Source organism: Microtus oregoni, unplaced genomic scaffold (assembly GCF_018167655.1).
Source record: "Microtus oregoni isolate MIOR12 unplaced genomic scaffold, Mior012 000061F_ref0000440, whole genome shotgun sequence".
In the NCBI taxonomy this organism is placed as follows: Eukaryota; Metazoa; Chordata; class Mammalia; order Rodentia; family Cricetidae; genus Microtus; species Microtus oregoni.
In genome coordinates, this window is record NW_024543871.1 from 3,203,008 (window position 1) to 3,230,488 (window position 27,481).

The 27,481-nt window shown below is 36.6% G+C and overlaps 1 pseudogene; it reads right to left on the minus strand.

Annotated features, from left to right (window-relative positions):
- LOC121439435 overlaps nt 1-27,076 on the minus strand; it is a 119,832-nt pseudogene extending 92,756 nt beyond the window's left edge.
- Between the last annotated feature and the right edge of the window lie 405 nt (nt 27,077-27,481).

The window sequence follows — 27,481 nt, forward strand, 5'->3', positions numbered from 1 at the left end:
ATGTTAGCATGATACATGTTCTGTGTTTTGCAATCCTGTATAATAATAATAATAATAATAATAATAATAAATAATAATAATAACAATAATGATGATACAGTATAATAATACAGTCATAGAGCTATATGGAAGATGACTCTAATGGTAGAAATTTAGAATATAATCAGGTTTGTTATTTAGTAACCTCTGCATGTAAATAGAAAAACTGATAAAATATTAAGGGGGGAAGTCAAGAGTGAAGGTCCTCTTCAGTTATAGCCTAGATTCAGTACATGGCCCAAATGTTAATAATGTTGGATATGGTTAATACTGGGTACCAGAGAAACATTTTGATAAATATAAAAAGTCCATTTAAATTGACTGAGATTTGTCAATCTTGATGTGTTCAGCCAAAAAGTTTATTTCTTCTTACTTGGACTCATTACTTGAGAATGACATTAAAAGATTAATAAACTTGTTCCAAAATGCTGAGTACCTTGAGGCTTTGGGGTGTGTGGTAGGATCCACTCTAGCATATATCTAAAGGAAGTATTGTATAGAAACATCCAAGGGCCAAATGGGACAGATAAAGTCATTGACAAACATCAAATGGTGAGTATATTTATTTTTACCTTATCTTTTTTATTATTTATATCAATGGAAAAAAGAGACTTCATTTATTAAACATTTATACTCAACTTTTTAGAAGGACATTTTATAAATTTGTGCTCTAATTATGCCAAATCAAGCTGTTCACATTTGAGTTTTTCTTAAATGAGATTTTATCAATCTCCTAAAAGCCTAAGGACGGTGTACTGCAGGATTTTTAGAGTCTTCCTAGAAATTCCACCAGTTCAAACACAAAGTTCTATATGATTTGTTGCTAACTTTATCCATGATCACTCTCTTGAACTCTAGAAATAAACATATAATTTTTCTGTGATTTCTTGTACTTGTTAGTGTCTCAAGAATATATCAAACTAAAATGCTTGACTACCACAAAATTAGTATGTGCTAAAAACCCTGTATCAATAAATTTTTTTAGTATTTATTTAGCTGCTCAAACCAGATATTCAGATGCTGTCCTTCATTGCTTTCCATCATTATCACAAAGAAAATCCATCAAAAAAAATCCTAAAACCCCAACATATATCTAAACACTGACCACTCCTCTGTGTTCTAAGCTCTATAATCCTGACCCAAGTGACAGTCACTTCTCATCCAGAATGCTAAAACTCAGTACACATAATAGTATTCCTACTCTGTTACTCTTTATTCACATTTTCATACCACAGCCCAAGTAATATTCCTGAATCCTGAAGCACATCAAGCAAAGTCATCTTAGTTATTTTTCTTGTTACTCTAATAAGATAAGCCGATTTAAAAAAAATAAGATCACTGATTAAGAGAGAAAAGCACTTATTTTGGCTCACAGTTTGATGTACATTCATCATGGTAAGGAAGTCCTTGTAGAAGAAGCCAGAAGTTGCTCACATTGTATGCACAGTCAGGAAGCAGAAAACCATGGCTGCCAGTGCTCACCTAGTTTTATCCTATGTATTCATGACCCAGTCCCAGGAAATGGTGTCACCTACTTTTTTGTATTGGTCTTCTCACTTCAACTAACCCAATCAAGATAATTCTTTGGAGGCATGACAGGGACCCCAATATAATATAAATAATTCCTCAAAGGAATGCATACACACTTGACTCCTAGGTTATTCTAGACCTCATAAAGTTAATAATATTAACCATCACATAAACCATTGTTGAAAATTTTCTATGGCCTTTCTATGAAATTGGGTTGAAATCTAATTCTAGCTAATTTACAAAAATATTTTTTGTATATTCCCCTTGCCTATATTTCTTCCTATTTTCTTAGACTGTTGTTATACAGTGTACTAATCCATATTTATTGTATCACTATGGGCTCTTTATTCTCTCTATACCATGTTTGTCATTCTACAAGTCCATCACTATAATAATGTTTTTTATGTTCCTGTAAGAATTCACCATGTACAATTAGCTTGCTCATTAAATTGCTTGCCTCTTTATTTTCTTTCATTTTTGCTTGATGAAAAGTACATGAAAACAGGGATTTGTCTATCCTACCCACAATGGTAACAGCATAATTACTTATGCTAGTGGTAAAATTGGGGTGAAAATTCAAATCTGAAGACTCAGGGTAGCTCTTTCTCTGATACTCACTCAGCAGAAGGGGAACTTTGTCAGATACTGGAAATCCAGCCAGCTTTGCAGGAGAGTTTAGGGAATAGACCTTAGATTTTTCTATTAATATCACTTTTATAAACCATCATAACTCCTTATTATGTTCTAAATTTTATCCTTATACCACTAGCAAATGTAGCTACCACCCCTCATCATGGAAGCCTCTCTTTACAGAAAATAAAGGCCATCTATCCTAGTTATGGAATCTATTTCTGTAAATAGACACAATGACCATGGTGATTCTTATAAAGAAAAACATTTAATTGGCTTGGCTTACGATTCAGAGGTTTAGTCCATTATTATGGTGGGACATGGATGCATACAGGTAGACACGGAGCTGGAGAAGGAGCTGAGAATTTTACATCTTGATCCAAAGGCAACAGGAAGTAAACTGAGACACTGGGTCTATCTTGAGCATATATGAAACCTCAAAGCCCACCCCCATAGTGACCCACTTCTTCCAAGAAGGCCTTATTTATTCCAACAAAGCCATACCTCCAAATAGTGCCACTCCCTATGAGTTAATGGGGACAATTGCATTCAAACTATCACACTGTCACAAACAACAACAACAAAATCCAACAACTCAACACAAGGTAGAGATCAAAGGATCATGGTGAACCCAGCTGCAGTTGATACATCTACATTCACACATCTATATCTCCTGCATTGATGGCTGAGGGAGCATCATAAAAAGAGGGGGTTGGAAAGAATCTAAGAATCAATATACCGGGAAGTCTTTGGTAGAACAGTATTGCCTATAAATGGTTGAATAAATAGAACAGAACATTGGTAATATCTATGGACATGTTAACATGGAAAGGGGAAATGCCATGGTTTCCTAGCCCTAGCCAACGAACTACAGATAACTAATGACTACTGGCAGAAGGAAAATGAGCCTCTTCCAGAAATGAGTCCCCTGACCAGTTTTCCAGTGCAGAGTTGTCATCCCTGAAACTATATAAACACAAATAAAAAATGGACTAAAAATTGTGCGTGTGTACACAAACACACACACATATATATATAATCAAAGAAAAAGAGACTATCAACTTAAGAATATGAGGGAGACATGGGAAGTATTCAACAACAGGATACACGAGGAACACTGGTATAAGAAAAGGGAGGAGGGAAGGATATGTGATCCTATTTTATTTAAAAACATATTTCATAAATACTTTGAAATATAAGTATAGCTACGAATATTGTATTTATGAACAAATATATTTTGTTAAAATAATTTATAAAAATTCCTAATTTGATTATTTCCATATACCAAAACTCTTGGGAAGGGTATTTGTTTATTCTTTTCTGGTATTGTTAGCAAAAAGAATCTTTTCCATTCAAGCACTTATGTTCTGAGGTTTTATCAATGTGCAAATAGAATCACTTCAAACATAGATTTTCATGGCATGGTTCTGAGGCTCGGCCAGTTTGTGCTTAGCCACTTCCACAATCTCTGTGCCAGACTTACCCCCCAAGGGGGATCAAAGACATCACAAGAAACCCACAGAAACAACTAACCTGGGCTCATAGGAACTTGAAGTTTGAGCTGACACTGGGTAGCCTGCAAGGGACTAACCTAGACCCTCTTCATATATGTGACAGTTGTGTAGCTTGGTCTGATTGTAGGACTCTTAACGATGAGAGCAAGAGCTGACTTTGACTGTTTTGCTGGCTTTGGGGACTGTATTCCTTTTATTGGGTTGCCTTGTCCAGCCCTAATACAAGGGCAGGTGCTTAGTCCAATTGCAACTTGATATGCCATGCTTTGTTGATACACAGAAGAGGCCAGGCCCTTCCTGAACAGAAACAGAGGAGGAGTGGATGGAGTGTGGGGGGGTGCGTGGAAGGAAGGGAGAAATGAAAGAAGAAAATGGAAGGGAAATTGCAGTGAGGATGTAAAATAAACAAATATATATAATTTTCAAAAGTAGATTTTCTTCTTTGCACAGGGCCCTCAAATGTGAACATGAACTAGAGAATGTTTCTAGAAAACTACAGTTTCTAATATGTTACAATTAAAATGTATTTTTAAATACATTCAAGTTTTTAAGAAAGCCATTCAATTTACAGGGAGAAAAACAGTTTTATCACTAGCATGCAACCCAGTCTTCTTGTGAATTCATGAACAAGACGTATTCTACCATTGCATAGGAGATGAGATATCAGTCGGATTACAAGAGCTGCTTGCAACAGGGTACAGAGAGAAAATATCAGGTAAGAGAACAAATAGAAGCAACTGGATATGTCTTTCTAGAGTTTATGCCTGCAGGAACACAGACAAGAGTTAGAAAGATGAGACGATCCCTAAGCTCAGATTTTGACAGGGGTAGTGATCTTAGAAAAGGCTATATATACTATGATTATAGTAAAAGAAAAGAACATTATGACATTTTCTTGAGATTTCATTCAAAATATATCAAAGTGTCTTATCCCATGCATATTTGTGATAGTAACTTCAAAAGAATTACATGGGTTGAAAATTTCAAATCTTAGGTGATAATGACTGAGTTTGTGGTATTTTAACAAGAGAAGAAACTTTGTCTCCAAACCTTAGGGGAATTACTGTGTTATGAAGTATAGAATGATTTTGTCTACCTTTCCAAACAAAGCAGCATGTGTACTGAGGTGCTTTAAAACAAATATTTTGGAATGATTTGCTTATATATAAAAATAAATTATTAAACATTTATAATTCTACCACTTAGTATTGATATTTTTAGATATATTTTTTTTAATTTCTGGGTACATAAGTTATTGATAACTGCAAATTTTTTGAAAAAAATAAAATTTATTTTTCAATATTCAAGGTGATATATATCTGGATTTCATATAATCCATTTAAACAGCCTCTTCATTCACTTTAATATTGTTTGTTTGCCTCAGTATACCTAAGAATTCTTATGGTGGGGACAGTATACTTCTCAACCCAGAGTGTAGACAATGAAAGGCGGATTATTTTATAAATGGAAACCAATTTGCTTTTAAAAGGGTCAAAAAATAGATTAGAATAGACTAAATGGTTGTAGGACAAGACACTGGCCAGTGAACAAAGCCAATGTCTTCAAGATTTCTATGTGATCCCACATTAAGATAATTCTGAGTTCAGAATATATTTGAGGCATGTGTATTGTAGATACAGTGGATTTCATCTGGAACACTGAACTGCTCAGTAGAAATTTAGAAAATACTTTGTGCATTTTTGTTTAACCCTTGATCTCTTTTAGAATTAAATTCTTTGAAGTATAATTGTACCCAAATTGTAGCTATTTTCTTAAACAACAATTTAAAATAAACTAGAGTTCACACTATTTTGTTTCAGATGCCTTTTCTGAATTGGTAACCATTTGAGTTTGCATTTTGTTTTGACTACTATTTCATTTCCATGGTGATTTGGAAGAACAGTTTAAAGCAGGTAGAAAATGATAACAAGATCTGTTAGCTTCTGTCAAGTGAAGGTCAGGACAGAAAGAATTAAATAGGCGTTATTCAGGATATGTGACCCAGTAAACGAAGGCATTCAGGGCACTTTGGCTGCCACTTCTGATTATGCTAATATTGCCACTTTACTGAAGGGATTGATATGGAAAATTTAGGAATAGTGATAAAGCCTTAATTTTTACAATGCATTGATCATGTGGTGTGTTGACAGGATTTAAAGGTTGTACACATACAGGTGGTGACTTTCTCATACCGTATTAGTAATATGTACCTTAAAATAACAACATGCATAGCAACAAATTTGTAAATTCGGTAAAATGTAAATTCAAAGTGCATCATTTTTGCTTCAGTGTATCCATCTACTCCTGTGGTATACCCATCCGTAATATTTTTTTTTATTGAGAAAAGGAGAAAAAAAAACAAGTTTCCACTTCCTCCCTGCCTCCCATTTCCCTCCCCTTCCTCCCACCCTTCTCCCCCTTCTCCCAACCTTCTCCCCCTCCCATAAAACCTCTCCCCATCCCACTCCAGTCCAATGAGCAGTCAGGGTTCCTTGCCCTGTGGAAAGTCCTAGGTCCTCCCCCCTCAGTCCATATCTAGAAAGGTGAACATCCAAACTGGCTAGGCTCCCAGAAAGCCATAACATGAAGTAGGATCAAAACCCCTTGCCATTGTCCTTGGCTTCTCATAAGCCCTCATTGTTCGCCATGTTCAGAGAGTCCAGTTTTATCCCATGCTTTTTCAGTCACAGTCCAGCTGGCCTTGGTGAGCTCCCAATAGATCAGCTCCACTGTCTCACTGGGTGGGTGACCCCTCATGGTCCGACTTCTTTGCGCATGTTCTCCCTCCTTATGCTCCTCATTGGGACCTTGGGAGCTCAGTCCAGTGCTCCAGTATGGGTCTCTGTCTCTATCTCCATTCATTACCAGATGAAGGTTCTATGATGATATGCAAGATATTTGTCAGTATTGCTATAGGATAGGGTCATTTCAGGTTCCCTATCCTCAGCTGCCCAAGGAACTAACTTGGGACCTCGGCTTGAGCACATGGGAGCCAATCTAGGTTCAAGTCTCTTGCCAACCCTAAGGTGGCTCCCTTAACTAAGAATTGTGCTTCCGTGCTCCCCTATCCAACCTTCCTTTATCCCAATCCTCCTTTTTCCCCAAGTTCCCCCCATCCTCCCCTTCTCACTTTTCTCTCCCCATTTCCCCATACCCTCATCCCACCCCACCCCCAAGATCCCAATTTTCTCCCCGGCAATTTTGTCTACTTCCCATAGCCAAGAGGACAGCTATATGTTTTTTCTTGGGTTCACCTTCTTACTTAGCTTCTTTAGGATCACCAATTGTAGACTCCGTGACCCTTATTTATGGCTAGAAACCAATTATGAGTGAGTACATCCCATATTCATCTTTTTGGGTCTGGGTTACCTCACTCAGGATAGTGTTTTCTATTTTCATCCATTTGCATGCAAAATTTGAGAAGTCATTGTTTTTTACCCCAGAGTAGTACGCTAATGTGTATATATTTCACACTTTCTTCAACCATTCTTCCATTGAAGGGCATCTAGGTTGTTTCCAGGTTCTGGTTATTACAAATAATACTGCTATGAACATAGTTTAACAAATGCTCTTGTCATATGATAGGGCATCTCTTGGGTATATTCCCAGGAGTGGTATTGCTGGGTCCAGGGGTAGGTTGATCCCGAATTTCCTGAGAAACCGAAACACAGATTTCCAAAGTGGTTGCACAAGATTGCAATCCCACCAGCAATGGATGAGGGTACCCCTTCCTCCACAGCCTCTCCAGCAAAGGCTATCATTGGAGTTTTTTATTTTAGCCATTCTGACAGGTGTAAGATGATATCTCAAAGTTGTTTTGATTTGCATTTCCCTGATTGCTAAGGAGGTTGAGCATGACCTTAAGTCCTCAACTTAAGCCATTTGAACTTCCTCTGCTGAGAATTCTCTGTTCAGTTCAGTGCCCCATTTTTTAATTGGGTTAATTAGCATTTTAAAGTCTAGTTTCCTGAGTTCTCTATATATTTTGGAGATCAGACCCATCAAGGTCCCTTCAGAATTCTTCACAGACCTTGAGAGGACAATAATCAACTTTATATGGAAAAACAAAAAACCCAGGATAGCCAAAACAATCCTATACAATAAAGGATTGTTTGGAGGCATTACCATCCCTGACTTCAAACTCTATTACAGAGCTACAGTAATGAAAACAGTGTGGTACTGGCATAAAAACAGAGAAGTCGACCAATGGAATCGTATAGAAGACCCGAATTTTAACCCACAAACCTATGAACACCTCATTTTTGATAAAGGAACCAAAAGTATACAATGGAAGAAAGAAAGCATCTTCAACAAATGGTGCTGGCATAACTGGATGTCAACCTGTAGAAGAATGAAAATAGATCCATATCTGTCACCATGCACAAAACTCAAGTCCAAATGGAGTAAAGACCTCGGTATCAGTCAGAACACATTGAACCTGATAGAAGAGAAATTGGGAAGTACCCTACAACAGATGGGCACAGGAGATAGCTTCCTATGTGTAACCCCAACAGCACAGACATTAAGGGCAACATTGAATAAATGGGACCTACTAAAACTGAGAAGCTTCTGTAAAGCAAAGGACACTGTCACCAAGACGAAAAGGCAACCTACTGACTGGGAGAAGATCTTCACCAACCCATCCGTAATATTAACTAGGACTCCTTATTTTGGCTTGTTGTTGTTCTACTTTTCTGAATTTTCTTCCTTTACCTATATTTCTACTTAGTGATTTTTCCTTAAGATCGTCAAAGAGAAGAAAAGGCTTTTCCAAGTGACTAAAGGGCTTTCAAAAGACTGGTAAAATGTTGCTATGGTAATATTTTGATAGTGATGTTTAATAGCACATGCAAGTATTTGTTAACCTGTGAATACTCTACTCAATGCTTTAAAATTTTCCCATTATTTTAGGATTACAATTCAATAGAAAGAACACAGGCTTTGAAGTCAGAAAGACCTGGGTACAAATGTGGACCAATCATGTATAAATAGGAAATTTAAATTAATTTTTATACACTTGGAAATTTTCCTGGTTCTAATGCTAACACAATCATTATGAAAAAAATTTAAAACTGCTGGGTGGGATGCATAAAATAGACTGAATACAGTAAAGATCATTCATATCCTATTACTTGTATGTAACTATTTCTATCAAATTTGTAAATGTTCATCAGTGTATATAGCTTGTTTGAAGATGACGAAGTTCAAACTTATATGGACACTATGAACAATTAATAATTTAAATAATGGAAGCACGTAACCTGATTCCTAGCACACAGCAAGTCTGCAATAAATGTAAGTGTATCATTTGCATTTTATTTTATGTATATTTATACATGTGCCTGCGTGCCAATGTATCTCTGTGTGTTGTGTTTGCTACAGAGATCGACTTCAGGTTTTCCCCCTCAGGAGCCATTTAACTTGTTTTTAGAGACACTCTCTCAATGGAATCTAAGACTGACTAATTAGTGTAGACAGGCTGGCCAAGAAGCCCCAGATCTGTCTGTCTGAACCTCTTCAGCAGTGGAATCAGAAGAATGCTACACCGTGCCTGGATTTTATGTAGATATTAATAGGCAGAGGCAAGTCTTCTCTGATAAAAAAGGCTTGAAAGTTTTTACTGTGTTTCTTTTAGTCCCAGGCTATGCCTTTGTATACATTCAAATATCTTCTCCCCATAAGTTTTTACCAGTTCATACTCTGTATTAGGAGTTCAGGAGAGTAAACCTTCATTCCTGGTATCTTAACATAGCGTCACTTTATTTGGTAAAATGTGTTACACCAAGCTTCAGATCAATCAATATTATTGATTCACCAAAGGTTGAATTTAAAGCAACTATTCAATGCTGAACTAGCCCTATAGGAATAGCATGTATAATGTAGTTGTTTTCAACAAATTCCTTTTGCCCAGTGCATTCCCCTCTAGGCAAAGTGAGAAATGGCTTCTTCCAATATCTCTGAGTATCTTCCCTCTCCAGACGCTCATAATTGGATTACACAAGTTTTCAGTGCACATTTTTCCTTAATTAATATAGTGAAAACCATTTCAGGAATTCAGAGAAGTATAACTAAAAATTAATATAGTTTCTGCCTAGTACTCCTCTAGCTAACTCCCATACAAAAGTTCTTTTATTATTCTAATCTAGCTATGAAATGATGAAATATCTATTTCTTCCCTTACTTTGCAGTTATTATACTACATTTGTTAGACCTATATTTTCTAAAATCAGACTTCTTAGAGCTGAAACCATGCTGTGAGACTATTTGTCCTTAAAATCACAGTTCTTTCTTTTTCTACAATCTCTTGCCTTATCTGTAAACAAGAATAATGATGTATAATATCAGTATATATCCCAGAGTTTGGTGAAGATTAAATTTCATAAGTCATAAAGAATTTAATACTTTGATTGACATATTTGAAATGTTCTACATGTGTTGGGAAATGGTAATATTATACTTAACACAGACAGATAAATTAAAATTGGTTAATGTCAGAATGACTAGGGCTCATCAAATGTGTTTGTCCTGACAGATATGGGTCAGAACATCTAGTGAATATAGTGAATCTGGGACATGAGCTATCCAAATACTGAAGGGCCAACATGATAAAGAAATGATGTCTGGCTTAGCTATGACTTACATATGTTCAAAAAGTACTGACTGGAGCAACTATAAAAATAATTAAACTGGAAATAAGAAAGCAAGAAGTATGAAGTCTCAGTATTTATCTCTCAAAATGTAGACAATTCTAGATCATTAATATTTACCAGACTAAAATCATAGTACTTGAATTTATGTTTATATACAAAATATGAAAGTGGTACATTATATAGTAAATTAGCTCTCTCCATGTTTGGTAGTAAGAGGAGACCAGGACATTGAAAACCCATAGAGCTTTCTGCAGCTGCAGGAATAGTCAGCTCCACAAGTATTCAGAATTAGCACCACTATGCAGCATTTCTGGTGGCAACAGTTTCAGTTAATACCAAATGTGACACCACTTGGTTGCATCCCAATATTTTCTATAATAAAAATGAACCTTTACTGCGTTACACACCTCCTTGAAAAGCCTTGAAAGCTAGATTGTAGGCACTCAGTGGGACCCTCAGCTTCAGAAACCATCTATCCTTCTGCCTGAACTAGAACCTAATTCTGGGTGACAATTTGAATGGTATATGTTCTCCATTTACACATGAAGAAAACCCATTGAATTCTATTGTAAATTTTGCAAACCACAGTTCTCAAGTTTTTTTTTTTTAATTCACAACTATTTTATGCAATCCTGACTCTCATTATTGTTTAGGCTACAGCACTAAAATTAATTGTGGACCAGGAAGAGTCCTGGCCAACATGCTATTTTACTAGTTAGACTATATTAATCCTTGTCTTTCTTCCTGCCCTAATAATGTGGGTTACATTAGACTGTATTCACATCTCCTCAGGTAAAGTCACTGGAAATCATGCATCTCCATTAATAATTCATGCTCATCCTACTTCTCTCCCACTACTTTCCTCACTGCTGCCAATGTACACTATAAATTCTTTTCTCCGTGATGTTACTCATGCTATTGCCTCCCCCGAAATGCAATCCCTCCTCCTCCTGCCTCTTCAAGTTCTATACATCTTTCAGCACCTAGTATAATTTCTTCCTCACTAATTAAACCTCCAATGTTGAATCCAACACACAAATACTTATTCCCTTTTGACTTGATATTACTGTTGGTTTTCATCTTTTTCTGAGCAGATATAATTATATAAGTCACCACTAACTAAGAGTTTTGACTCAGAAAATGGCTGCTATATGACAATATAAGTATATATGCATTATAAATGTAAATACATGTGTTGAGATAAAGTTTCTGGTGGGTAAGTACACACTGGATACTTCTTTTGTATTTTTTTACAACATCTAGCTGAAATCAGCTCTAAAAATCCACTTGTAATTTGTTGGTTCTGAGATTATTTATTTCTCTTTAATGTCTCTCCAATACCTAATTTGTAACTCAACTTCTTCCTGTAACAAATATCCCATACACATTTTAATTTTTAAGAAGAGAGAAAAATACAACCACAGGTAGAGGAAATATGACATCAAAGATAGTTTAAATTAAAACTAACCAGGCACAGGAAAGAAAAGTCTATTTGTCTACACTTCCTATTATCACTTCTTATGGCAGTAAAATTAACTCTAGCTATTCTTAGTCCTCTGTTGGTTAAAATCAAGTGTACATGCTTCTTTATATTCATTTGTCACAAACGCTAAAATAAAACGATGTTTTTATTTTAATAAATAAATCTCTAAAAGTCACTAAAAATAAATCTCTTAGGCATTTTTCAAATTCCAATTATTATATATATAGATTCATTTCCAAATATCCTGTAGATAGAATTTTGCTCCCATTTTCCTGATAAGGAAACTAAGTCCAAAAAGTTTAAGCCATTTGTTTTTATTTGCAGGAATGACTTTGCAGTGTGCCAGATTGAACCCCATTCTATCTTTTCTCCAATATTTACATCCAATATTTACTACATGATCTTTCCCTCTGGGACTCCTGAGCCCCAAAGTGGTGGGATTTATTTTAACTATTCAATCAGGGGTATAAAGTCAAGACCTTACAGGGTTATATGACATCAATTTATTCAGTACTGTGGGTAAAGTTTACTATAGATGAAACATCACTGTGTAGTATAAAAAATATGGATGTTGAAAGCAAACATGCTGTTTTATAGTTCCTGATTCTGCCTCTAACTAGCTGTGTGACCGTGGGTAACTTGTTTAACCTCTTTTGGCTTCAGTCGTTTTACTCTCTTCTGAAAAACGAAGCATTGAACTAGCAGATCTCTGGGGGTCCTTCTAACACTAATGGTCTATGAATTAAATGTCAAAATTATTACTCTGAAAAAGACATCTGTTTAAGAATCTTCAATTAAATCAACCAAAAGAAAATCTGGCTCAATGAATTTAAATGTAAGTGTTAAGTTAAATTTAGTGTTTTGGCACTCACAAATTTGCCTTGCAAGTTAATGCAAAAATCAGTGTGAATGGTAAGATTTTTCCTAACCCAAGGAGGAAAGTATCTCATTACAATGTCATCAAAACTAATTCAACAGTTGAAAAGGCCAGAAATGTTATAGGAATCGACATTTACACATTGAATAAATGAGGTTATGGTATAGAAAGTAGAATATCTCTACTTGTCTCAGAGGTATGAGCTGAGAACTTTTCATAAATAAACCATTAGAATGTAATGTACATGCTCGACATTTACCCTTCCCTAGATTCCCAATTTAAGGAAAGCATTTCTTCTAAACCTATGTGTTGATTCTGGCTATTTTCTGCACTTATATTGTCTGGGCATTTAAAATCTAAATCTTCTGAGAACAAAAGCTCTTCAGAAAGGCAAAGAAATTACAGCCATATGCCTTAAAATATGATATAACATTACTTCTTTTGTAGTTTGATACCTGTAGTAAACCTAAATCACATTTTCTCATTTGTAAAATGATCATAAAGTTATGCCTTCTTAACCACTGACCAAATATTCAATGGGAATAAAATGAGAATAGAGGCTCCAGGAATGATAAGAATAACTTCATCTGTCTGTATTTGATTCATGATCATGAGAATTTGCTACCACCACTCAATATCTTTCATTTCAAGGGATGTCAATTTGAAATTACACAATGTGAATATTATCTCTTATACAAGGTCACGTGGAAGTGAGCCAGACTCAAAAGAAAAACAGGTTCTTCCACCGAGTTTTTTTTTTTTTCCTTTAAGTCCAAGTTTACAATGTTCTTACTATGCCTTTAAGGCTGTTGAACAAGTGAATATATATAATATGAAGAAAAAAATATAGAGAGTGAGAGACAGGTTTAAAAAAGACATGAAAAAGAACAGAAGGAACAAAAGAATATAATGCATTAGATTTTGCTGCTAAGAATCTGCACATTCACTACTAAGTTCAGATTTGCAGACTGTCTCACAATGTGTTTTGACTAAATCCACAATCATTTAATTCTTTTTATCATATAATATATATATATATATATATATATATATATATAAAACACACACATACATGCTTAAGCATGGGAGATAAGTCATAATAGGAATAAGGCAGTTACAGAAATTCAGTTCCTGTTTTCCAGTGATTGAAATAGTGTGATACATGTGATGCAAATTTTACCAATAAATCTGAAAAGTCTGCTGGGGACTTCTGGAAAAGCTATTATCTGTCCTTGAATCTCCCAGCAAGCTCAGATCTATCATGAGTCATCTCCTGTTATGGAGCATATTTTAGCTTTAACAAAATGCAGACATTTGTTTTGCTGTGTTCCTTCCTGCTTTGCACATTCTCGTATAAGGACATAATGTTTGGAGCTATTTCAGCTACTTAGTGACCGCAAGGGGAAAGCAAAAATAATTCCAGAGAACCCCACTCAGTGTCCTGACATCATTTGTTTGAATTAATCCTAGCATCAACTACCTCCAGATTTCTCTTTTAAAGAACGTTAAATATGATTTAATTTGCTGTCAGTCCTGTTCTCTATTGCTTGTAGATGTAAAGATCATCCAGGATAGAGAAAAACTGCCCCAAAAGGCTTTAACTCCCTTTGAAGTAACTACCGTAGAAGAGTTGATATATATTATGACATACAGCACATCACTTTCCAAATACAAATGATTTAGCTCATTGCTATTGGTGATGTTATCCTTTTGTCTTTTCAAGACACTTTCAATGTAATGATAAATTTGGGCACCAAGATTTAAGTATATTTTATTCCTAAATTATATTTTTTCCTCTTTTAAGGTTTATTTTTCATTATGTGTATTGTGTGCCTGCATGGTAGTATGTACACATGAATGTAGATACCCAAAAAGGCTAAAAGACAGTGTCAAATTCCTTGGAGCTGGAGTTACAGGCAGTAGTAAATCACCTGATATGGGCCTGGGAACCAATCTTAAGTCTTCTATCAGAGTAGTACTTGTTATTAACTCATCAACCATCTCTCCAGCCCCTTACTTGTATATTTTAAATTCTTGTCATAATTTCAAAAATATTGTAACCTCCATGGTGGTAATGTCTGGGTAATAGAACACCAACATGGTACTGAAAAAGGACACCTTCTACTTGCTACATTAAACTATAGTTCTGCATCCTATTAAGTTTATCACTGAGTTTCAAAAATGCATTTTGGCAAACAAGATGGATGCTTCTTATTAGGTTCAAGATGCACTTTTCTATTCTTCATCCCATGTGCAATTCCATTGAATAATTTTTTATTGGTAAATAATTTCCAGAAAGGAAAAAAAAAACTCAGCTTCTTCCAATGAAACTTCATTTTAGGACAGGCCTCATTCTCAGGAATAGCTAGAGTTGTTGGTCAACACAAACAGACTCTGTGATTTTGTTTTTGTTTTTTTTTCTCCTTTATCTGTGTCTCTTTTGTTGTTTTGTTTTGGCTTATATTTTTTTAACGGAGAAAAAGAACATGAAATAGGGTGGATAGGAAATTGTGAGGCTACTGGAGGAGTTGGTAGAGGGAAATAACAGTGAGCAAAGTATACTGTATAAAATTTAGAAAAAAAACTTTAAACTATTTTTATTTGAATAAATTGTAGTAACATATGCTTTATGAGGGATTTCCCTCTGTATGCTGTGAATGCCATTGGATAATAAAGAAGCTGCTTTGGGCCTATAGACAGGGCAGAATAGAACTTGGTGGGAAAATTAAAATGAATGCTAGGAGAAATAAGGCAGAGTCAGAGAGAAAGTAGCCCCACCAGAGACAGACGCCAGCACCAGAAACTTTACCCAGTAAGCCACAGGCACACAGTGATACACAGATTAATAGAAATGGGTTAATTTTTTCTGTATATTTTTATTGATTTATATTAAGCTCTACATTTTTCTCTGCTCCCCTTCCTGCCCCTCCGTTCTCCTTATAAGGGTTAGCAAGAAGTCTCAATCCTGAATATCCATGCCCCTAATATAAAAGCACCCACGTACGTAAAAGAAACATTTCTAAAACTCAAGGCTGCCATCAAACCGCACACACTAATAACAGGAGACTTCAACACTCCTCTCTCTCCAATGGACAGGTCAATCAGACAGACCTAACAGAGAAATTAGAGAGTTAATGGAGGTAATGAATCAAATGGACTTAACAGACATCTATAGAACATTCCACCCAAATAGGAAAAAATATACCTTCTTCTCTGCAGCTCATGGAACCTTCTCGAAAATTGACCACATACTCAGTAACAAAGCAAACTTCAACAGTTACAAAAAAATATTTGTAACCTCCTGTGTCTTATCAGATCACCATGTATTAAAGTTAGAATTCAACAACAATGCTACACCCAGAAAGCCTACAAACTCATGGGAACTGAACAGTCAACTACTGAACCATATCTCGATCAAGGAAGAAATAAAGAAAGAAATTAAAGTCTTCCTTGAATTCAATGAAAATAAACAACCTACTCAAACTTATGGAACACTATGAAAGCAGCCCTAAGAGGAAAGATCATAGAACTAAGTGCCCACTATAAGAAAACAGAGAAAGCACATATTGGAGACTTAACAGCCCACCTCAAAGCCCTAGAAAAAAAAAAAACAGAAGCAGACTCACCTAGGAGGAGTGGAAGACGGGAAATAATCAAACTGACGGCTGAAAACAACAAAATAGAAACACAGAAAAGAATCCAAAGAATCAATGAAACAAAAAGCTGGTTCCTGGAGAAAATCAACAAGATTGATAAACCCCTATCCAAATTAATCAAACGGCACAGAGAGAATATGCAAATTAATAAGATCAGAAATGAAAAGGGGGACATAACCACAGACACAGAGGAAATTCAAAGAATCATTAGATCTTACTACAAAAGCCTGTATGCCACAAAACTGGAAAATGTAAAAGAAATGGACACTTTTTTTAGATAAGTATCATATACCAAAGTTAAACCAGGACCAGGTGAACAATCTAAATAGACCTGTTAGTCACGAAAATTAGAAGATGTTATCAAAAACCTCCATACCAAAAAAATCCCAGGACCAGATGGTTTCAATGCGGAATTCTACCAGAACTTCTAAGAAGACCTAATACCTATACTCCTTAATGAATTTCACAATATAGAAACAGAAGAGTCATTGCCAAATTCCTTTTATGAAGCTACAGTCGCTCTGATACCAAAACCACACAAAGACTCAACCAACAAAGAGAATTACAGGCCAATCTCACTCATGAACATCGACACAAAAATCCTCAACAAAATACTAGCAAACTGCATCCAAGAAAAAATTAGGAAAATTATCCATGATGATCAAGTAGGCTTCATCCCAGAGATGCAGGGCTGGCTCAACATATGAAAATCTATCAATGTAATCCATCATATAAATAAACTGAAAGAAAAAAAAACCATATGATCATTTCATTAGATGCTGAAAAAGCTTTTGACAAAATTTAACATCCCTTTATGATAAAAGTCTTGGAATGATTGGGGACTAGGGGTCATACCTAAATATAATAAAAGCTATTTACAGCAAGCAGACAGCTAACATCAAACTAAACGGAGAGAAACTCAAAGCCATCCCACTAAAATCAGGAACACGACAAGGCTGTCCACTTTCTCGATACCTCTTCAATATAGTGCTTGAAGTTCTAGCAATAGCAATAAGACAACATAAGGGGATCAAAAGGATTCAAATTGGAAAGGAAGAGGTTAAACTTTCATTATTTGCAGATGATATGATAGTGTACATAAGCGACCCCAAAAACTCCACCAAAGAACTCCTACAGCTGATAAACACCTTTAGTAATGTGCCAGGATACAAGATCAACTTCAAAAAATTAGTCTCCCTCCTATACACAAAGGATATGGAAACAGAGAAGGAAATCAGAGAAACATCACCTTTCACGATAGCCACAAACAGCATAAAATATCTTGGGGTAACTCTAACCAAGGAAGTGAAAGATCTATTTGAAAAGAACTTAAAGGTATCAAAGAAAGATATTGAAGAGGACACCAGAAAATGGAAGGACCCCTTTTGCTCTTGGATTGGGAGGATCAACAAAGTAAAAATGACAATTCTACCAAAGGCAATTTATAGATTCAATGCAATCCCCATCAAGGTCCCATCAAAATTCTTCACAGATCTTGAGAGGAGAATAATCAACTTTATATGGAAAAACAAAAAACCCAGGAGAGCCAAAACAATCCTATACAATAAAGGATTTTTGGGAGGCATTACCATACCTGACTTCAAACTCTATTACAGAAGTACAGTAATGAAAACAGTGTGGTATTGGCATAAAAACAGAGAAGTCGACCAATGGAATCGTATAGAAGACCCGGATTTTATCCCACAAACCTATGAACACCTCATTTTCGATCAAGGAGCTAAAAGTATACAGTGGAAGAAAGAAAACATCTTCAACAAATGGTGCTGGCACAACTGGATGTCAGCCTGTAAAAGAATCAAAACAGACCCATATCTATCACCATGCACAAAACTCAAGTCCAAATGGATCAAAGACCTCAATATGAATCTGAACACACTGAACCTGATAGAAGAGAAAGTGGGAAGAACCCTACAACATATCGGCAAAGGCGATCGTTTCCTAGGTATAACCCCAGCAGCACAGTCATTAAGGGTACCATTGAATAAATGGGACCTACTTAAACTGAGAAGCTTCTGTAAAGCAAAGGACACTGTCACTAAGACAAAAAGGCAACCCACTGACAAGTAGAAGATCTTCACCAACCCTGCAACAAAGGTCTGGTCTCCAAAATATATAAAGAACTCAAGAAACTAGACCTTAAAATGCTAATTAACACAATTAAAAAATGGGGCACTTAACTGAACAGAGAATTTTCCGCAGAAGAAGTTCAAGTGGCCAAAAGACACTTAAGGTCATGTTCCTCCTCCTTTGCGATCAGGGAAATGCAAATCAAAACAACTTTGAGATATCATCTTACACCTGTCAGAATGGCTAAAATCAAAAACACCAATGATAGCCTTTGCTGGAGAGGTTGTGGAGGAAGGGGTACCCTCATCCATTGCTGGTGGGAATGCAAACTTGTGCAACCACTTTCGAAATCCGTGTGGTAGTTTATCAGGAAATTCGGGATCAACCTACCCCTGGACTCAGCAATACCACTCCTGGGAATATACCCAAGTGATGCCCTATCATATGAAAAAATCATTTGTTCAACTATGTTCATAGCAGTATTATTTGTAATAGCCTGAACCTGGAAACAACCTAGATGTCCTTCAATGGAAGAATGGATGAAGAGAGTGTGGAATATATACACATTAGAGTACTATGCTGCGGTAAAAAACCATGACTTCTCGAATTTTGCATGCAAATGGATGGATATAAAAAACACTATCCTGAGTGAGGTAACCCAGACCCAAAAAGATGAACATGGGATGCACTCACTCATAATTGGTTTATAGCCATAAATAAAGGTCAGTGAGTCTATAATTTGATATCCAAAAGAAGCTAAATAAGAAGGTGAACCCAAAGAAAAACATACAGCTATCTTCCTGCTTATGGGAAGTAGACAAGATTGCCGGGCAAAAAATTGGGATCTTGGGGGTGGGGTGGGATGGGGGTAAGGGGAGATGGGGAGAGAAAAGTGAGAAGAGGAGGATAAGGGAAATTTGGGGAAACGGGATGATTGGGATAAAGGAAGGTTGGATAGGGGACCAGGGAAGCACATATCTTAATTAAGGGAGCCATCCTAGGGTTGGCAAAAGACTTCGACCTAGAGGGGCTCCCAGATGTCCACGGATATGTCCCCAGTTAGTTCCTGTGGCAGATGAGGATAGAGAACCTGAAATGACCCTATCCTATAGCCATACTGATGTATATCTTGCATATTACCATAGAACCTTCATCTGGTGATGGATAGAGATAGAGACAGAGACCCACACTGGAGCACTGGACTGAGATCCCAATGTCCCAATGAGGAGCAGAAGGAGGGAGAACAGGATCAAAGAAGTCAGGACCACAGGGGTGCACCCATCCACAAAGACAATGGGGCTGCTCTATTGGGAGCTCACCAAGGCCAGCTGGACTGTGACTGAAAAAGCATGGGATACAACCGGACTCTCTGAATATGGCAGACAATGAGGGCTGCTGAGAAGTCAAGGACAATGGCACTAGGTTTTGATCCTACTTCATGTTCTGGCTTTGTGCGAGCCTAGCCAGTTTGGATGTTCACCTTCCTAGACCAGGATGGAGTGGGGAGGACTTTGGACTTTCCACAGGGTAGGGATCCCTGACTGTTCTTCAGACTGGAGAGGGAGGGAGAGAGGAGTGGGGGGAGTGGGAGATTAGTGGGAGGAGGGGGAGGGAAATGGGAGGCTGGGAGAAGGCAGAAATTTTTTTTCAATAAAAAAATAAAAAGAAAAAAGAAAAAAAAGTGGAAAACAAAGAGTTTGCAGGAAATACCCTTAAGGTATTGGCCAAACAGTATTGCAAATAATATGGTTTCTGTGTGATTATTTGTTGGACTGGGCAGCCAGAAATGAATATGTGGCCTCCTGCTACAAATTAACATGACAACATGGTCGACTATATCCATGTAAAACCCGAGAAAGCTTTGAAAATAATTCTAGACACAAAAGAACAGCTTAAGCGTGTCTTTTTGGTAGCAGCATTTTTTTAGGTGGACTCTGTTTGTTAGAAGCAAGCAAAGGCATGATTCCTTTAAGAGAGATCTTCCTTACTCAGCAGTAGCAGAAAAAAATGAAACCATGTGATTTCAAAACTGTAGCTTCCTGGCAGCATCAATCTACTTCAAGAGGAAGATGGGCTTGAAGAGGTTGTTTATGAAGTTTGTTAACCATTTGGGCAAGAAACTGCTCTTGACTGAATTGCTTGATTACTAGACACACAGGACCCACAGAAAAATGACTGCTGAAGTTGCCTAAAAGTGGTGAGACAGTCCTTTGGGCTTTCTGCTTCATGAAAATGTCTGCAAGACATTCTGCATAACACAGAAGAAAGTTACTGACACACTGCCAATATAGATGGATGTGTCTTAGAAATTTCTTGCTTCACGGGAAAGTCTGCCAGATACTATGGGCCAGTAGATTGAAGATGGGTTGCCAGAACAGGACAGAAGAACTTTGGGTAACTGTCTTCTAGGCAGCAAGATGCCTCTGTCAATTCTAGAGTTTTGGAAGTTACTTACAATGCACTTCCTGTTTTCTTAGGTATTATATCCTTCTTGGGTCTTTGATGGAGTAAAAGAATAGATAGCTATAGTTATAGTTTTCCTTAGTTATAATAAACGATAAAATAGTTATAAATATTGTAACTGTGATTCCTGTTTGATACCCTTTTTGATATATATAATTTTACTATGTTAAAGTTAAAACTTTCTTTTTTATTAAACAGAAAAGGAGACGTGATGTGGGATTCCCCTCTGTATGCTGTGAATACCATTGGATAATAAAGAAGCTGTTTTGGGCCTATAGACAGGGAAGAATAGAGCTAGGTGGGAAAACTAAACTGAATGCTGGAAGACAGAAGGCAGAGTTAGAGAGACTGTAGCCCCACCAGAGATATATGCCAGGGACAGAACTTTACCCAGTAAGCCACAGCCACATGGTGATACACAGATTGATAGAAATAGGTTAATTTAACATAAAAGAGTAAGCTTAAGCTATTGGCCAATCAGTATTACAAATACTATAGTTTCTTTGTGATTATTTGTTGGACTGGATAGCTGGCAATGAATGAGTGGCCTCCTTGTACAGATGCTCATCAGCATTGGATAGTCTGAGTTTAAAGTTTTCAGGTTTATTATAGTCTGAGAGTAATATATATTCAGTAGAAATCATAAGTCTCATTTTGAATTTTGACCCTTCTGGTTAGCAACATCTAGTTTGTACTTCTCTATAATTGCTGGACAGAAGCACTCAGCCATAGCTTCCAGTCATTGACCATGGGGGTAAACAGCTAATACTCTGCATTATGTCAGCTAGAATGCTCTGTAGTACATTTTATACTTATTCAACTTTTAATTGATGAAAAGTTTCGTGGATTGTAATACCATCATAATTTGAGAAGTATCCCTACCTTCATGAGTCAATAAAAAAGCTACATCTTGAAAAAGAAATTCTTGGGTGTTTTTAATATACAGTATGTTAACAGAAACTTAGATGTTACAGCATACTATGTGTTAGTGAACATTCACTATGTTACTTTAAAGTGGTCTTGCCCCATCCCATATCTCTTTCTTTCTCTGTTTGTCTGTCCACCCCCCCCACATGAACACTGTTGCATGGCATCTTTATCTCACACTCCATTTTTTCTAAGTTACAACACTATGTACCTAAACAACTTTACCATCTATCACAGTTTTGTTTAATTCTGCAAGCTGATGATAAGTGGCAAATTCTTTGAAGATGCAATTCATAAACTTTTTGATAATACAGTACATGCCCAAGTAATGTTTTAAAAATAGTCACATATGTTTTAATTCTTCCATAATATCAGTATCCCCTTTGATTTTCACAATAAAGGAAACTAAGATTTGCTTTTATTAAGCTATGCATTTTTTTTTGCCCAAGGAAAGAAGGGAAGTGGACAAAAATTAATGTTTTGAATTTTAAAATTATGTATTTGTGTGTGTGTGTGTGTGTGTGTGTGTGTGTGTGTGTGTGTGCATGCACATGTACGCATGCTGGCAGAGGTCAGAAGAGTGTTTTTGAACCCCTAAACTTCAAGGCAGTTGTGAGCTGCTCATCATGAGTGCTGGGACACAAACTCCCGTTTTTGCAAAAGCAACAAGCATTTGTTTCCATTGAGTATCTCTCTAGCTATTGATACATTTAGCTGTGTTTTCAAATTAAACACTTAATGTGGACTCCTACTGGCAATAGTTTGGGTGACTTTAGTGTACATAGAGGCTATGATAAGCCAAACATGAGATTAAACCAAGAACAAAATAATATAATACTATGGAAGGATGAAATGAACATGAATTCTAAGTACTTCAGTATAGTATATTGTTTATGTGAAACATGTTTAATCTGAAATGTACATGGAATACATGAAGTAATCATAAAATTTTAGTACAGGAAAAGTATATACCAATAACTGTCATTTATTATTATTATTATGAAGTCTTGCATACTATACATAATTGTATGTGCTCTACCTTTAAGTGATTCCTAGTATGGTAAGTTTGTTTATAAGCCTCATCACAGGTAAGGGAGGAATGCATTTTGAAGTACTATGACATGAAAACAGCTATAGCACCACTAGATGAAGGGAATTGGTCAACTCTATTATGCTTTTATGGCCACTTCATTGTGCATGCAGCCCATTGTCAACTAAAATGTTATTATGCAGCACATAATTACATTTTGATTACCTCAGACCTCTGCTTTGCCCACGTAAATCTGGTAGGTTTATGACCTATGGAGTGTTTTACAAAATAGTCTAAGCAGCTCAAGTATGTAATCAAATAAGTACTCTATTTGTTTATATCTTAATGATCAAAGCAAAGGGATGGATTGTTCAGCAGATCAATTTGAAGCTTTGACTATGCCAATGTTGTTATTATTTTAATTAGCAGTATGATTTAAGGATTTTTGAATACACTCACTTTTTGAGTATTTGCTAGTGCTTTTATCCTTACTCTTTAGTCATATTTTAAGCCTAAATCTATCTTTATATATCTGTCTCTCTGTCCCCTCTCTTTCTCTCTCTCTCTCTTTCTCTTTCTCTCTGACACATACACACACATGTACCCTATATTCTTTAAAAGTCAAATTTATGACATCTTCATTGAGTTATGAAAATTAATTTATTTCCTAAAAAATTCAGTACCAATGGTCCAAAAAATCCTTGTGTTTTAGTCAAAGTAGTAGCTTTTGTATATCACTAAAGTAAATGATATTATATAAATGATAAATGATTTGCTTTACTTCTTCTTACTAACCAGGCATATGTACTCCTAATCGTCACTCCAAATAATCAATAATAAAAGGTAGATTAATTTATAAATGCTATATCATAATAATCCATGGATATCTTGAGTCTGTGATTTCTAAAGCGCATTCATTTTACTTTTCCATTATTCCTGTCCACTCTCTTTCACTCTGATCATTATATTTTATGGGAAGAAGTCAAGGATGATATCTTTCTTTGAGCAACTCTAAGATGAATGTCACAGGCAATTAGAATTTTAACACCTACTCAATTCAATTCCAAAGTACTTTAAACAACAGCACTAAATTTACTAGAGAAATACTAGAGAAAAGCAAATGTTTTTGGTAAATATGGTTTAATCCTTTTTCCGCAAAGTTTATATAACAAAAAATAAAGATGGAGGCTATAGTTCCCCATTTATACCCATACTTGGGTTTGTTACCAGGAAACCTATCAAAATCAGTTTAGATTGTTTTAATGGCTTGTTCTACCTCTCTGTCATTCTTTTTTTTTAAATATTTTTTTATTGAGAAAATGAGAAAAAAAAACAAGTTTCCACCTCCTCCCAGCCTCCCATTTCCCTCCCCCTCCTCCCACCCTTCTCCCCCTCCTCCCACCCTTCTCCCCCTCCCCCCACTCCTTTCCCCCTCCCTCTCCAATCCAAAGAGCAGTCAGGGTTCCCTGCCCTGTGGTAAGTCCCAGGTCCTCCCTCCTCCGACCATATCTAGGAAGGTGAATATACAAACTGGCTAGGCTCCCGCAAAGCCAGCACATTACATAGGATCAAAACCCCTTGCCATTGTCCTTGGCGTCTCATCAGCTCTCATTGTTCGCCATGTTCAGAGAGTCCAGTTTTATCCCATGCATTTTCAGTGGAGTTAGAGACAGAGATCCACACTGGAGCACTGGACTGAGCTCCCAAGGTCCTAATGAGGAGCAGAAGGAGGGAGAACATGAGCAAAGAAGTCGGGACCACGAGGGGGTGCACCCACCCAATGAGACAGTGGAGCTGATCTATTGGGAGCTCACCAAGGCCAGCTGGACTGTGACTGAAAAAGCATCGGATAAAACTCTCTGTCATTCTTCTCATTTGATTTTAGAAGTTCAAACTGGGTTAATGATACCAGAGAGGGGAAAGAGTTTTCTTTCAGTTTGCCAACTGGGCAGAACTGGAATAAATGGAAAAGTAGGCTTACCATATGGTATCATTTATGACGGGGCTCTTTATTTATCTCCATTTCTTCCAAGTTTTCTCGTTATTGTGACTGCTTTGGATTTCCTCCTCAGAGTCATTACCTTGGAACAAAACACAACCTGCAGCAAGCTATATATGGCATGTAAATATATCTCCCTCTTGGGAAATAAGTCAATATGTTAGACTGATTATGCTTCACTGCAGGAAGTAATAAAAGGTAAGTTATTGTGAGAGACTCAAATATTAGCACTTAACCAAATTTTAAGCAGTCATATTTTCTTTTGTATGTCTCATACAAATCATATGCTTTTGTCAGATGAGGCACACATCTAAAAGCGAGGGGTCACTTATGTTGTAGGCAGAACTCAGTTCCATCTGAATGTAGGACGACATCTTTCACTTTGAATTTTATTAGACAGTGTAACAACACTTTCTTGGCCTTTTTATATCAGCCCTTCTATCTTTAAAACCAGCAGAATATATTTGTAAACTCTTTGATTTTCCTTTCTCCTACTAGTTTAGAAAAAACTCAGCTTTTAAAGATATCATATTACTAAACTCAGCCTTTTGATAAATCTTTTCTTTCTTCTATAATATTATGTAACCATGGGGTTAACATCAGGAAACTAAAATATAGGGTCTGGAACATTATGCTTGCAGCATCTTAACTTCTCTCTTAAATTTTCTTTTGTATTTCTTCTGGCTAAAGTTTTTTACTTAATTGTAACCCATCTGTATATTGAAAGGGGGTATACTCCTTTCTCTTTGTTACCAAAAGCATGATACTACCAAAAGATGAATACTTCTTTGCTATTCACAGTCATATGCTGTGAGTTGCAATACACAAAACCCACAATGAAAAAGAATATTGACAGACATAAAGTAAGACATGCTTCATGTAGGATTGGTTCTCAGCTTTTTTTTTTCCAAGTCTTGTTTCAGGTACTGATATGGTAATATATTTGGGATATGAACCAAAAGGACACTAAAAACTGTTCTGTTACAGTTTTTTTTTTTAAATTTATGAAAGCTTTGAATTGTATGAACTCCTGTTAGTCTGATAATAGGGCTTTACTGGAGTCTGGAGTAACATGATTAGTTCAGTATATTTCCCTGAGATCCTGAAAACCAAATGAGACGTGTGACTAGTACAATCTAGTTTTGGACATTCCCCAAGAGACAGAGGCCACCGGAGTTTTCAAGTCAACCTGAGAACCTGCATGTTCACCAGTAAATTCAGTCTTAGTTGCTCAAGGAGGTCATTTAAGTGATAGTACAAGGAAGTAAAAACAGGATCCTATGTTGCTAAATTATAAAGAATTGCTTTTATCTTAACTTTTATCACTACTAAAAGAGGCAAAAAAAAGTCTGCTACTGTGGTGAGAAGATGCCAACACTATGTACATACTGGGGTCATGAGTACAAAGTCAATGGAAAAAGTTCTGAATAGGTGATAAAACAGATTGATGGGAATTCTGGTGAATAGGAAATCACATGCTACATTTTTTTTTGTTTTTATTTATTTTATTTATTTATTTATTAAAGATTTCTGCTTCCTCCCCGCCACCACCTCCCATTTCCCTCCCCCTCCCCCGATCAAGTCCCCCTCCCTCATCCACTGGAAGAGCAATCAGGGTTCCCTGCCCAGTGGGAAGTCCAAGGACCACCCACCTTTGTCCAGGTTTAGTAAGGTGAGCATCCAAACTGCCTAGGCTCCCACAAAGCCAGTATGTGCAGTAGGATCAAAAACCCATTGCCATTGTTCTTGAGTTCTCAGTAGTCCTCATTGTCCGCTATGTTCAGCAAGTCAGGTTTCATCCCAGGCTTTTTCAGACCCAGGCCAGCTGGCCTTAGTGGGTTACCGGATAGAACATCACATGCTACATTTAAAACCACTACACATCTCCAGCCAATTATTGGCTCATGGAAATTCAGAACAGATACGGAAAGCTAAAAGAATGGCAGTCAAGATAAACACAAATGAACAAAAAATAAATAAATTGAGGATAATATCCAAACTATAGAAAACAAAGGATATGACTTACCTGACTTGCAGAACCTCTCTATATGAGCAACTCAAAACTACCATAGTAGGATGACACTCTGGTAGGAGATCTTCATCTTCCTTTCTGTTCTCCATCCTGGTTTCTCCAAATTTATCCTTAGTCCTGATACATTCTACCAGCAGGAGCCCCACTTTCCCTCCCATCTTTATTCCCTAGGAACCCTGTCTCTTGATGTGCACCCAGAATCACCCTAGTCCATCACCACCATTTTTCTTGATCTTTCCTTTGAGGCCCACTCCAGTCCTCTGTGACTCACCACCAACCTGCAGATACCAGGATCTCCACACCAGGACACTTCACTGCGAATCAGGCACTGACAGCTGACGCACTTAACTAGGACTCAGATTGGACAACAGTAACCAAAGAACACATCAATTTAGTCAAAGTATCTTCATTTGCAGATATTATGATTTTATAACACAAAAGGCCCTAAGACTCCACTAGGAAACTTCTACAGCTAACACACACCTCCAGCAAAGTAACAGAGAATATAAAACTAACATCCAAAACTCAATAGCTTTCATAATCCAAATTATAAATATGAGAAA